General features: G+C 38.3%; 1 protein-coding gene across 2 annotated transcripts in view; it reads right to left on the bottom strand.

Annotated features, from left to right (window-relative positions):
* The window catches only part of ROR2 (receptor tyrosine kinase like orphan receptor 2), a 152007-nt gene that overhangs the window by 49876 nt on the left and 86686 nt on the right, over nucleotides 1-15445 (bottom strand). Inside the window, exon 1 of one of the 2 annotated variants that reach the window (XM_013195444.3) lies at nucleotides 6150-6549. The exons of the other annotated variant lie outside the window; for it this stretch is intronic. The gene's annotated coding sequence lies outside the window, so the exon portion shown is untranslated. Of the gene's footprint in view, nucleotides 1-6149; nucleotides 6550-15445 lie in introns of those variants that run through there. 2 annotated transcript variants of the gene reach the window in all.

Raw genomic sequence — 15445 nt, 5'->3', positions numbered from 1 at the left:
GGCCTGATTAATTTAGAGCAGTTAAGAGCTGGCTGATGCAATTTCATGTAACGTTTATAACTGTCTTTCAGTTCTTGTATAGAACAGATGAGATCTTAAAGGGCTGGAAATTGCACAAATAGTTCTTATTACTTATTAAAAAGGGTAAAAAGGAGTGCCAGAGAATTATAGACCCATCAGCTTAACATCAGTTCCTGGAAAAATAATGGAACAAAGAGATTATTTTTAAGCATTTCCAATAGAGCAGAGATGAGTAATAACCGACATAGAAGCCAGCATTGAATTGGCTTACATGGATTAGAATTGAACATTAGTCAACAATCTTAAGTTACTGCAAACAAGGCAAATATCACACCAGAACATGTAAACAGTAGTAATCCCTCCAGTCTACTCAACACTAGTAAACCCCTGGAGTCTTTTCTCCAGTTTTGTGTATCACCTTTCAAAAAGGATCTGGGACAAACTGAAATACTACAACTAGTGCCACAGGGTTGGTCTAAAAATATGACCAACAAAAAGAAAAAATGAATGACAAAGCCTGCTTAGTCTGAAGGAGATTAGACATGGACTGAGACCTAGCATTCTTCAACTGCACAGGTCTCCACAAATGACATTTTCCAAGGTGGGAGATTAGACAAGCACCTATTGCAGACGATACTGCACAGATACAGTTAATTCTTCTTTTCCTCAGGGTGAAACAGGACCTCTTAAGATCTCTTCCAGACTCATGATTCTATGAGGAAAATGACCGTCCTTCTACCATTGCATGTTAAATCCCAAAGCTTACAAAAAAATCCTTCGACACTAACAACTGCACTTACCTACAGCTAGGGCAACTGCTGATTTTTGTTCAGCCATTCGTTCTGCTCATCAATAGTCCTGTTCCTGTAGCTGAAACTATTTTCAGATTCAAATGGCAATATGCACCCTTTGCTTCCCACAACTGTAACCTTTGACTCAGGTTCCAACTTTCTTTCAATAACATAAAACTCTCAAACTCTCCCTCTGCAGCCTAATACCCTCTAATATTCTGTTCTTTTCTTCATAAAACTTTGTTGACCTTCTGTCAATTACTAACCTCTGGAGCTCACAAACAAAGGGCCCACTGTACCCTTTGATTCAGCTGCCAATCTGATTACTTTGGCTGGGGGAGGCAGGCTGCTTAGGTTGCTGAATCAGGGCCTTTCATTGAAATTTCTCTTTTCCAACATCTGCAGCCCCTGGCAACCAATTGCAGAGTGGGCTTGGCAGACCTGTAAAGGGTGGTGAATAGTCTACAAAAGATGCAGTTTGTAGCATAAAATCAGTGCGCCCCTTTCATAGTTATGGCAGATTAGAACCGCCACAGCACATGTTACTTAACTGCTGCAATTTCACATAAAAATAGCTAAAGGAGGGGGAAATAACCTGCAGTTTTTGTTGCAGTTGCTCTACTCAGATGACTGAAGTCTGAATAACAAACATTTCTTAACTTGCTATCAGCTTTCAAAGCAAACTTTTTGCCAGATAATATGGTAAACACTTAATTTAAATGTATTTTTGATACCATCCATAAGTACTTTAAAATTACTTGCAGCTAAACTCATAGTAATAAAAAGCTCTCACTATAAGACTATTGGAAATGGAGTAAGCTTTTGTACGCCTGCTCTAACAACAAGAGTCATCAAAATAACATCAAACAAATATATTTAAAGTAAGGCCGACACCAGCCTGCAAGTAACAGAACCTTCAGAAAGCTGGAAGAAAACACAGACAAGAAACCCTTCACAGGAGCCAGGACTGAGTTATACAGAATAAATCCCCACAGTTTATAAGCATTCCTTATTGAAGCAAATCTCTTGTTTCATTAGTGTGAATTTTCTTCTCCTTAGCTCTTAGGTAAAATAGAAAAAAATCTATATTGAAATAGTTTAATGTCAGCAAGTGTCAGGAAAAAATGCTCTACTGCAAAATGTGGGAACTACACAAGGAAACAAAGGCAGATCTGAGGTTTAGGATCTGAAGCAACGAAAACAGCTTCATTATTTGTTTAAGACAGAAAATTTTGCATTAATTTAAAGTAAAATTCCAAACACAAATATTAAATCATCTTCATTCTGCACAGGAACACCTCATTTCTCAAACACATCCTAACAGGCCTTGAAAATCCTATAGCTTGATATTCTTTTGTCAGTTAAATGCATAAAGAGAGAATCTACATATTGCATTAATCTCCGATATAGCGAATGTTTGTGTCGCAGACTGATGCAAGATACACTAGTGGACGGTTTTGGAAAACTAATAGGCAAGTGCATGATGAAGAACCTGCTTTGCAAATTTCACAATGTTTCTGCAAAACTTCCTAATTTAATAAAACAATCTCTATTAACCTGCCATCAAATCATCTTAAAACACCATAAAACACAATGATGAGCTGGCCATCAGCATAAAACTACAGAGCATGAAAGATTCTCAATTTCCACACAGAGTTACAATGGTCTTCCAAAACAGAAATATATATAAGATGCAGTTTATCTTCCCAGTCATCAACCAGGCACCTCACCTACTACTATGAAGTCAGTATGAGAAGAACAAAATCAGATAAGCCATTTAAAATAATATTACCAGGGGTTTAAACACAGACTTCAAAGAATACTTTGATTTATTTTAATGCCTGTTAATGTATATTTTACATTTAATCACAGCTGCATTTTCAATTGAACTGTCAATCTTTTATTACACAACCCTCATTTTTTAGTTTAGCTGTTAAATAACTTTGATTCTTTCTCCTAGAACTCATATTTGCTACTTAAAATGAGAATTCAGAAACATTAGTGAGATATACTGGAGATAAAGATTTATTCAGATTTTGTTCACATCAGAACCCTCATTAACACCTGCTGCAGCATTACAGTAAAACAAACAGCAGCCATGGATGAGAAGATGCTTATTTTAAGTCACCATGTTCAGCATGCAACAAAGTTCCAGAGATGATAAACTTTGGGCTAAAAATTATTCTACTGATTTACAGCCAAAATAGTTTTAAATAAAGTTAAGACAAAATTCATCTGCTCTTATTTTATAATACAGGCTGGGGATCATTATGGGATCTCAGCCTGCACCAAGGAATATTCAGATCCCATTTTCAATTCTTAGCACTTTCTGCAAAGTCCTGGCCAAGTCACCTTAGGCAAGAATGCTAAAAGTGTTTGATGCCAAAAGATGGAGACAGATGTCTACCAGGATTTTCAAAAGTATGTGGGCACCCAGATCTCATGTCTGCAGTAAATATCCCTTAAGCTTTTGTACCTCAGTTGCCCAGAGGCTGAGGGGAGTAAAGGTTAGTTCCCTGGTGTGGTAACTGGTGCAGCTGTATGAGTTTTTGAATCAGCACAAGAGATGGAGCAGCCCAGAATCAAGAAGCTGGGGCAGAGAAAACGCAAGATAGAGCTTTTTGATGGCTGTGATGATATACACCACATTCAACTGATCACAGAATTCCAGATTTCAACCATATTTCTGCACCCCATAGCAGAGGTAGTCTAGCCACTACAGAGGATTACATTTGCTCCTAGTAAAGACAGGCAAGAAATAATTTGTTTCTAAGTAATGCTTTATGATGTAATTATGCCAATAAAACTGTTCTGAAAGTTTAACAAATAAGAATGAACTCAATACTATTTACAACATAAAATGTTTGAGACTTTTTAAACCACATACTCATTTCAATGTCATTTCTAATTTAGCAACAATGGAATTAAATCCACTAGCTATCACAAGCATAGCTTTTCTGTACAACGATATGTTGAGCAGTCAAACTCAATATATGAAGGAGTATATAAACATCTTGAACCATGGAAAAAAAGTCATTCTGGGTTTCATAACAAACAGTCTTTGTTGCTAAAGTATTATGGAAGGGGGAAAAAAAAAAAAAGCAAGCAATTGTGGATACATTCCAAAGCTCTTCACCACCTCAGCTGTAAAATCACAGTTTAAACACAACCAAAAGAGGCTCTGAACACACCTGCAGTAGCTCAAAGAACACCAAGCAACATGATAATTATCCATGGCATTATTACATGATTGATTATTTTACTGCTTCTGGCTGTGAAAACAAAATAGCCTCAACCAAAAGGTTGAAAATAATCATGATTTATGAGTATAACACTCCATCAACCGGGAGAAACAACAATTTTCACAGGGCTGTGTTTTTTTCTGAAAAATAATTTAGAATCCAAAAATACCAGCCCTGTTTGCAGCCTTAGGCTGAAATCTCTAAGACTCCAATTCAGAAAAACACTCTTAGTGAGGTAGAATACTTGAAAATAGATTTATTTCTAAGCACTTTCAAATACGTTCCTATGTTTGAAACAAAACAACAACGTTAATCTCCCTCAATCTAGGTGGTAATATAAAAACCAAACAGATCAAACAGCATAATAAATATAGTAGAAGCTGCTGTTACATATCCTAATGGTTATTCTCACTTGGTTGACAACTACAGGCAGTGTAACCACTGTAAGAAAGATTTTTATCCTTAGAACTTTTTTTAATTTTCACTTTATATTTCAAAATCAGAAATTAATTTTCACATTATATTTCAAAATCAGAAATTACACAGCCTCATAAGATATGTCTGTAACAGCCAGCCACTCAGCCCTCCAAAACACAGCAAGAGCAAACAACACACATAGATTGATCAGAGCATTTCTGTATTATAAAAGTACTTACAAGCAAGTAATAATCTCCACCTACCTGACAGAAGGGCACAGTGGAGACAAATGAATAATTAATTTTCAAGCTCAAGTGCCTGATATTAAACACTAATTTGAGAAACATGGGGACCCAAGTGAGAGGCCTGGTTTATCAATATTCCTAGAAACCAAGGCTGGCAAGTTACACAACAATAGGGCAATACTCATTCTTAAATAAAATCATTAAATACGTGCTCAAGTTCTTTCATATTACTGAGAATCAGTTTTTGAAAAGCCTCAAGCTGACAGAAAATCATGTTTCTGGCTATCTACAGCATTACCTAGCCTCTTGGGATTTGTCTTCACCAAGTCAAGATAGAAGGTGATTTCACAAAGCTGAACTAGCAATATGTAACATCAAATTCTGTATTCAAAGATCAGCAGCTGCTCATTAGTCAGTATTATTTCTGCTATAGGTTTTGCTCAAGAACAGTTGGCATAAGGTTAAATAAAACAGCTTCAATTCTCAGAGGGGACAAACCTTTTTAACACAAAGCATCTTGGTTTCTAATTCAAGCACTTAAAACTCTTAGTTTTCTTCTGAAAGCCTTCATATATTGAATTATGATCTCTATGTGAAAAATTCCTCGCTTCTGCTTCCTCTCAGTTCAGCTTGTACTAATGACTGTGGAGCAAGTAAGGAAGTAGCAGAATCACTGTAAAAGTGCCTTGGCCAGACACGTCACCAGTGAGCACTCCAAGTACTTGTGATCAAAGATTGTCGGTGGCTAAACAGCGTCATGTGTGTGCCCATATGTCACATTTGCATTTATGCAGGATATGGAGAACAAACACCAGGGATCCCAGGATGTAAAGGAAACTAACACCTTGTCTGTATTTTAACTTCTGAAAAAATGTAATCTAGCTACTTGAAGTTTGAAACCTTATTACCTTAAAGTTTGTACCTTATTGATTTGTTCTAGGTTTTTCCAAGTTTTCATGGAATTGAATTATTTACTTAAATAATAATAATAATGTATAAATACTATTTATATTTCTTCATTTGACAGGCAATATCTAAAACCATGTTTTGTTAACATTATGCTTATCGAGTCTAGACAGGAAAAGTCTTTTTCTTCCTACTGCAGAATCTATTTGATCCCTTGGATTACAACTGAATGCATACAGTGAAGTCATAATGGTTTTCTGCTCTAAAAGAGACTCCCATTTTTCTTCCTCATGTTGTTTAAGTTGCCTTCACTTTTACAGGAAAAAAAAATAGCTCAGCTGCGTAAATGGACTTTGATAAATTGCTCTTTGTTATTTGCTTTTAATTAACAGATCCAAGTAACACTTTTCTGCATGAAAAGAGATGGGATATTGTTTGCTTATGCTCTTCTCAAAAACAATAATAAGAAAAGAGTAGCACCCTGAGGTGGAAAACAGAATGAACAGAGTACTTCCAGATATACTTACTTCCAGTTTCCAGTGGGTGGACAGCTCATGAATCAAGTGAGAACCTAGTCACAGTCCCACAGATTCAAGCCAACAAAGCCACTTCCAAACAGTGTGATGATGCCTTGGAGCTCCCTTCTGCCGTGCCTGCCTACACACACCGAGCAAGGAGCAGCTTCTCTAACCCAGCAGTGTAGAGGAGAGCCTGGGCATGCACTCACTAGCAGGCGCTTCAAAGCGCTTGGCAGTTTCCACCTAACTGCCACATTTTTCCCCAAGCCAGGCAGGGATTTCCTGAGCTCCCACTATCATTCCTCATTACACAGTTAATGATTGCAACTGATGCTAATCACAAGATCAACATTAATCATTTTATTATGATTCCATTTCAGCAGCAGCATGCATGGCTGCCACACTACCATGTTAATGAGTCCTGAAAGAAACAATTGTATAAAGTGCAACTGGTTTTAAAAGCTGTGCCTTCCCACTGAAGAGCTCTGACTCTTGAACGTATAAATTCCCGTTTTACAAACTAAAATATTTTCTACTTTATTGTTGCTGTGATGGCAGAACTAACATAATTTCTCGTTCATCACATGGGTCAGATTTGCTTCTACATTATCAAAAAACAAAACAAAGCAAATGAAAAAAAAAAACCTGTGCCAATGAAACACATGTTTTCAGGACATATAAGCTAGAAACAACACACTCAACCTTATTTTAGATAGCAAGGTTCAGTCATTGCACTGAGCCTTGACCTCAGAGTCTTACTTATATGTTGAACAAATCTTGTCTGGAAATCACACACAGCCACATTTAAGATTTTATTTCTCTTAGACTCTTATTTTTAACAAATGTAACAGCAAGCTCATGTCTGTGAATGAACTATCATAAAAGGGAGTGGAACAAGCTGTGTGGAACCAACAATATTTAATGTTGGAAAATTGAATTGTTCCCCTCTTAAGGTGCACAAAAAAAGTGCACAAAAGTAGGCAGCTACTCCAAGCAACTGCCAAACATGCTAGACATTATCCCTAACACTTCTGAGCCATGATGCAGATGCCTTAGCTTTGGAATTGAAAAAGACCATATTTTAAGGAAGAAGAATATTCTTCAGAGTATGAATTAAAATTGAGGCATACAAATATTTTATTTTCATGCATTTTATTATATTTCAACATTTCAAAATATACATAGCAGGTACTCTGCACAGATCTGACTGTTACTTTTACACTTGATTCATTCCCCTGCAACCATTGTTTACTTAATCAAAGTGGACAGCTGTGGTTTTCATTATCCTTAAGCAAATATTTGCACAGGTATTACTTACTTGTATTATACATTACCAAAATCTTGCAAGCAAAAGCCAATCATGCCAATCCAAATGTCTTCATGTATGAACTTTTTGTAACAAACGTGAGCAATTGCCAAATAAATTGTTCAAAGCATACAAGCAGTTGACTTCCTTCATGTTAATTATCATCAGCTTTAAAAATGTTTTAGTTCCAAAATATAGAAAAAGTTTGCTAGCTGTAATAAGCAAGAGCACATGCTAGAACGAGACTACAACTGTATATACAACAATTAAAGCTGCCACTGTAGCAGAGCATAACATTAACAAACAGTGTGAGTTTAGGTACTAGTAGGAAATCTAAGACCTCTGTTGTCGAAAGATTCTGTTGAACCTTTAATGGAATTGTCTTGTGTGATGTACATGGAAGCAATGTATGCATAGTTGGTACCTACTGCACAGTGGAAAGATAGAACTTTGATAAGCTTAAAGAGCTACATTCTAATGGCAAGTTTTCCTGTTTATTATAAACACTGGATTTATCCTAAAATACTGACTGGGTGTATTGGGTTTACATGGCAAGATTTTGGCAGCAGGGGGGCTGCAGGAGTAGCCTTTGTGAGAAGAGCCCAGCAGCTGGCCCATGTTAGACAAGAGGCTCCAAAAGGGACCTGCCACTTGCCAAAGCCGAGCCAGTGAATGACACTGGCTGTTCCGTTGTGACAGCAGATTTAAGAAGGGAAAAATCTGCTGTGCAGCAGCAGTTGGAGAGAGGAGTAAGAAAATGGGAGAGAACCAGCCCTGCAGCCCCCAGGCCAGTGCGGCAGGAGGGCAGGAGGTGCTCCAGGCAGGCAGCAGCAGTTCCCCTGCGGCCTGTGCAGGGAGAGGCCCCTGGTGGAGCAGGCTGTCCCCCTGCAGCCCATGGGTCCCACACGGAGCAGATCTCCACGCTGCAGCCCCCCCGTGGAGGAGCCCCCGGTGGAGCAGGTGGATGTGGCCTGGAGGAGGCTGCGGCCCATGGAGAGCCCCCGCAGGAGCAGGCCCCGGGCCGGAGCTGCAGCCCGTGGAGAGGAGCCCACGCAGGAGCAGGGGGTCTGGGGGGAGCTGCCGCCCACCCGTGGGGGACCCGTGCTGGAGCAGTTTGCTCCTGGGGGATGGATGGACCCCGTGGTACGGAGCCGTGTGGGAGCAGTGCTTGGAGAGCTGCTGCCTGTGGGCAGCCCCCGCAGGCTCAGTTCGGGCAGGACGGCATCCCGTGGGAGGGACCCCACGGGGAGCAGGGGCAGGGAGGGACCGTGAGGGAGCGGCGGAGACGAAGTGCTGTAGACTGACTGCAGCCTCCATTCCCCATTCCCTTATGCTGCTCGGCAGGAGGAGATATGAGAGGGTGGATGGGGGAGGGGAGGGAGTAATTTACTTCTCACTGCTCTAGTCTGTTAGTAATACACAATAATTTACATTGATCTCCCTACCCTGAATTTGTTTTGCCCATGACAGTAACTGGCAAGGGATCTCCCTGTCCTTACCCCAACCCATGAGCCTTTTTTCATCATATTTTCTCCTCCTGTTCCTTTGAGAAGTGGCAGTGAGAGTGGTGTGGTGAAGCTTAGCTGTCCATCAGTGTGAAACCAGCATACTGAGTTTCAACAAGTATTAAAAAGGAGTAGAATCAAGCCTCTTCATCCTCATTCACACAGACCATCCACTTTCTCTGCATTGTGAATTTCCCAGGTATGGCTCATATTGAGCCCACCACATAATTAGCAGCTCTTGCTGCACTACTGCACAGGCCAAATCCAGAGAGCAAACGGCCACAAACTGAGAAGACAGCCATTCAAGGTCAGTATGCACAGATCAGGGGCTCAGTCAAGATCAAAAGGAGCCATGATGTGGTGGAGTGGTAATTGCATGCCTGGTCAAGCAGGGTGGAACAGGGAAACCCACAATGGTCCAATATAGTTGACAGGCAGAATGAATTCAAAGCCAAGTGCACTTCTCAGACGTTCGGTCATTTTGTCGCACACACTAGACAAAGATACTGTGATGCCAACAGTTTGTTTCCCAACAAAACACGTGGAATTCCTGTTACAAAATAAGACCATCTGTTTGAGTTTAACCTGTCAAAACTCCACTGAAATAGAAACAGTTATCTGATTGTTATCTGGGTACTCGGTCTCATTTCTAGTTAATGAAGTTTGCATGACAAAAGACTACCATAAGTATTAGCAGCAAGTAGCTAGCTTTGCTAACAGTCACAGAGATGCCAGCAATAAAGTGGTCAGAGGTGACTTACTGTACATAAGACCAGGAAGGTTTAGTATATCTGCCACCAGTTTCAATAAAAGAGGGTGGGTTTTTTGCTACTACTATTAGGCATGAATTGTTCAGACTTATCTATTTAAAATGTTTGTTAGTGTTTCCTCCTCACTTTTAGGGTGTATGTGAGAATCTACATCTTTCTATAACAATATTCAACAACAGACTTTTTTTTTTTTTTTTAAATCGTGACAGAAGTACCTGCGTTAGGTAGCTGTTACTGTAGTACTAAAGGTATTGGAGCTTATTTTTTCTGACATCTACTTTGGATGTTTTGGGAAAATACTCGGAAAATTCTGTTGAAAGCATCAAGCAATAAGTTTACCACAACCTAACTGTGAGCTGTGTCCTGTGGAAATGAAGAAATGCGTCTTTGAAAAGACTAGCGTAATTATTTGAATGTACTGCACTTTCTACCACTAGACATCAAATTAAGAAAACACTGGGAAAAGCTCCTCTGGATCCTCCACTAAGGCCATTACTTGCTGCCTCTTAAGTTTTCTACAAAGCAGCAAACATGAAAGAGACATGGTGATTTACAGTCCAGCTCTATGAATGTAGATAAGATCTGGTCAAAGATCTATCGCAAAACAAAGAACTCTGTATTACTCTTGGAATGGCTTCTCAAATATTTAAAACTACTATGACCCAGAAAGCCAACCAGTGGATATATTGCCCTTGACCCTGTCATTCTGGGTTAGTCTGTTTTTCTTTGCTCTGTCTCTGTATTCTGTTTTGTATATATTAATCTGAAATACCTAGCCTCACTTGTTTGATAAAGTAAGCACTGTACAGATAATAGGTTATTAAGTGCTCTGCTCAGTTACCTGACTGTCCATTAGGATCTCCTGCTTATGCAATACGGAAGAGCTAGTATGACTTTTCAGAAGAAACTATCATTATAAAGCCTATTACGATGCCTCCTAGGAAAGTCATACCTGAAACACATTCTAAGAGTTTTCAGTTTATCTATTAAATGAAAAAAATATATTATTTGCATTTTCTCCTATGACACTCCCATACTAGGAAAATATGGATATTTTATTCTTAAAAAAAAAAATCTCTGTATATATTTAAACGCAGCTATCTCCAATAAAACTAAAACACAGCAAAACAGATATTGCAGGAAATCTTAGTCATAACACAGGGTAAATGAACTCTACTTTCTTCTTGTTCTTGCCACACCGACGCAACATATACTGGACTTCCTAACAGAGAAGTGATCATAAATTTGAACATACAAACATGATATATCTATGTAAATACAGTAAATGAACAGAAAAAAAAATCATATATATACATATCCAGGAATCAAATCTGGTTGCACTACTTATACATCTTTCTTTTTCTTCTTTCCTCTTCCACACGAAAATAACTACAAAAAAATAAAAATAAAAAAATAAAAAATATCCAAGTTTTCCCTTCAAAACCTGTAAAGGATTCCAAATTTCACAGCTCATGTAGAATTCAAAAAAGCAGTCAGAGTTAAGTATGTAGCACTGCAATTCTTTCATGTTCACAACTGCTAATAAGAGTTTGAGAAAAGGAACAAAAGCAGAATGAGTCCATAACTGGCATAAATGCCCATGGTAAAAGTAAACTAAATAATAATGACAAATAAGAAGATTTTACAAAAGCCAGCTTTGAGAAATGCCTATCGCTACCACGGCACAGCAACTCAACTTTTAGTGGTCACAGAAGGATTGAATTCACTTATTGCAATCCGGCTCCACTGCTTTACCAATTACTTTTCATGAGACAAAGGCACCGCGAACATTCAGTCACTTGGATTGGCAGGACTTTGTGAAACTACTCCACAGAAGAGGCCACATATATACTGTATTGTGTTACTGTAACAGGACTTTTAAGCAGATTTGAAGTGACCTTGTCGGCTTAAGTCATAAAATGGTAATACTCAATGGGCTAAAAATTTATGGTAAAATTTGACTTGATCAATTGCCCCGTGCTGCTCTAGTTAGCACACAAGGCTTTACCACCTTTTGATTTATTGCATTCTGATTGCTATACCTTTTTTTTTTTTTAGGAGATTTAGAATGGTGCTATTAATAGAGCTCCAGTACAACTACAAGCAAGTCAGTAACTAAGTACTTACATATGCATTTTCCTTTTCAGTGCGAGCATATCAACTACAATTAAGATATTAGCTATGTTAGTATAAGATCCAGCTATGTCAGTTCACTACAAAAGTGTGGATAATGAGGTATATTGAGTAAAATCATTACAGGATACAAGGATGATTGAATTTCTGTAGTTTTCTTGTATTGCAGTGATTAATCATTCGAAAGACGCTGCTTAGGTGCAGTTATGCTGTAGACAGAATAAAAAATAAGGTGAAATCAATATGTACATTAGTTTCCTCTTCAGAATTTCTAGCTAAGGTTAGTGGAAGTATGAACCCAGGTTGGCAAACAACCACAGGAACAAAGGTTGTAGTTATACATCTCACTTCAGTCAATTAGAACATAAAAGGGACTGACCAAAATTTAGAGGAGGATATCTGCGGACTAAACTATAATTTAATACTAATAGCAACAGAATTATTCTGTTCACATTACTTTAATCTTTTTGTGTTATTAAACACTGTAATTTTCTGAGTGTTTCTGATATTTTAGCTATGGGAAATCTTTTCAAGAGTAGAAGTTGTACATAACAGAACTGAAGATGATGACAGGACTTGAGGATAGAAACAAATATGTTTTTGTTAATAATTCATTTGTTAATTCTCTGCTATATGCTGTGCAACAGGCCAACAGAAGCATTCCTTTAGGATGGAAGAAGAAAGTCTTGTGTTAGTTGTACAAGTTAGATGTCCTTTGAACTCCAAAATAGCTTTTAAAAAATCATATTCACCTAGAAAATAATGCACTCTAATGTAAGTTTCTTTCAGACTTCAAGATTTTCAAAGATAAGACAACTCTGGAAAAGCATTAGTATTTATGGTGTCTCTGGAATACTATATGCCTTAAGTTATTAAAACATAATCATTTACAAATCCCAGGCATTTGAAAATGTGCTTTTTGATTATTAGATTAGCAGAAATATGTTACTACACCTTAGAGTGTGTTTAATTTTTTGCCACATTCCGCCCCCCCCCCCCCCCCTTTTTTTTTTTAATTTTCCTCACGGGGAGTGGGACTGGCATTAACTAGAGTCCATCCATTCACCTCCAGCTGAAGCTTGTCAAGAAACCTGATTTAGTAATTTTTCTTATTCTTCCACCTCACTTTTTTAGGTCTAGATTTAAATTCAGATAATCAAAGTCATAGAATCATAGAATCATAGAATACCCCGAGTTGGAAGGGACCCATAAGGATCATCAAGTCCAACTCCTCGCACCGCACAGGTCTGCCCAAAAGTTTAGACCATGTGACTAAGTGCACAGTCCAAACGCTTCTTAAATTCAGACAGGCTTGGTGCAGTGACTACTTCACTGGGGAGCCTGTTCCAGTGTACGACCAAAAGTGACTTACCTCCTGTTTGTACCTGTGATCCCCTAGCTATGGGGGACACAGCTGTGGAGGTTATTAGACATTATTTTTATTATGCATAGAAATATTAAAGAAATTCTGATAGCCAAAATAATTCCCCTGATTGGCTCCTTAGATGGTGCCATACAAACACACACATTAGGTATTATTTTTGAGTAAAGGGAGGGAAGTGTATAAGCCAGACTGAGCAATGGAAAAAAAAAATAATAATAATAATTAAAAAACAATAAAAATCTTCAAATTGAGTTGAATGTGCAGTCTGAATCCCAGAGGCAAATGAAAAGGAAGTCTGAAGTGACAAAGCCACTACCCTTTCGTGTATGAGCGGTGGCAGGGCAGGTATACTGCAGGCATACCTTTTGGTACCTTTCACTGTTGCTGCCTGGAGTAGCACTTGCCCTAGGAAGCCTGCAGAAAGTTTCCCAAGGACAGAAGTAATGGTGATAAATTGTACTGGCCAGCTTTGCCTTTTCCATGGGTATGGTAAAGCTTGATGCTGTTGGGAATCAAGTAGCAGAAGGGGACATTACCATCACATGACCATTTCTTATGCAAAGGATCCCTGAAGTTGCTACTTAACATCCAAAACTATTTTCAAAGTCTCTGATACCCTTGGAATTAATAGAGCCATTAATCAACTAATTTTCTTCCTGTTTCCATTTTTTCCCACTTATCTGTTCATTTCCTAGAAGGCTGCATGCTTAGGTGACAGTCCTTACACCTGCAAAGAGGGGTGGACTGCTTATCCATAGTCTTGGTGTGAAAAATGTTGCTATTGTATGGCAATAAACGAAGTGAAGGTTCAGCAGTCTAATCAAAATATGTAGCTTTAAATAAAGAGGAAGAAATGAACTCACAGAGATCATTATTGTATTTCAAAATGAGCAGCTAAGAGCCACACCCTGCTTTACTTCTGTATCTTCACTGGGCACATAGCACAGTGTCTCGGTAGCTTGGGATTGCTTGCGTAGTCGTATTCTCAGATTAACTGACAGTAGAGACTTCAGTGTTTCTGTAAATATTCTGGACAAGAGCCATAAAATATGAATGATTCTCTGTTTAAAACTTTCCCTGAACCAGGATACATTTCACCTTGTTACAGTCAGTCTCCCCCTTTCTCCTTCCCTCCATCTTTCCCTCTCTCCCAAACTCCCTTGCCCAAAGGAAAGCTCTTAACTTTCCCCATGTTTTCACTTAAACAATTTAAGCCAAAAGACTTGCACTAACCCTAGTGAAAAGTTTTACATTTTCTCACTTTACTTTAGGTCTTTAAACGTTACATTCTCACCAAAATTGACCAAATATCTGAGATGTTGGTTAAGCCATTTTCCACTGTGGATCACTGAAGTTACAGGTGCATGGTTACTTGAGGATAGAGGGGAGAACTCAGCTGCTTCCAATTAAGTACTTAACCGTGGGGATTTAAGGGCTCAGATTTGAGGACCCTACATCTCCTCAGCTAGCTAAGCCCAAGGAAAAATTAACTTTTTAGATTATGATCTAGTAAGAACACTTCTGATGCATCTAGCTTTTACTACTAAACTAACTCTTAAGTCATAACATGTGAAGAAATAGATTTTAATTAATGTATTTTGCTCCTCTATTCTTCTTATTTCTTAGTTTTATCCAGGCAAAAGATGGTTATGACCAGTCTTCTCTAAAATAGTGACTCATCACTCATAATGCAGCAGAACACTGTTCTCTGTTTACAGCACTGCATAGCTAAATGTATTTTGTGGATTTTTTCTGCCAGATGTTGCCCTATTCAAAATTTGTACACAGCAAAAGAAACATAACAGTGAAGTCCTGCCTTTTGGCAGAATGACAAAATAGACAGACATTAAATGTCGGCTTTCTAGAGTTTACATCACTCACACCCCTCAGTCTACAAGGACCTACAAATTACAGCTGTTGAAGTTTTTGCATAACCTAAACTTTCAGCTCTAGAGAACCCTTACTTGTCTACATTTATTTATATTCTTGGTAATGGAGTGGTTCATTATTTATACTAGCTGTTTAAACAGTAACAGGGTTGTTTTAGGAATTGTGCATTTATGCAGAGATGGGCTATACATTTTACGTATCTGAAGAAAATCAAGTTTCACCAACCCTACTAAGTTGACTTAAATATGTAGAATCATAACAGTAAAATATTCTTCCCTAAAATCTTTTGGAATAATTTTAGCAAGCAAGCAATGTAG

The sequence above is a fragment of the Anser cygnoides genome, chromosome Z (assembly GCF_040182565.1).
Source record: "Anser cygnoides isolate HZ-2024a breed goose chromosome Z, Taihu_goose_T2T_genome, whole genome shotgun sequence".
Lineage (NCBI taxonomy): Eukaryota > Metazoa > Chordata > Aves > Anseriformes > Anatidae > Anser > Anser cygnoides.
Note: the sequence above shows the minus strand (reverse complement) of the source record. Positions and strands in the feature narration are given on the sequence as shown.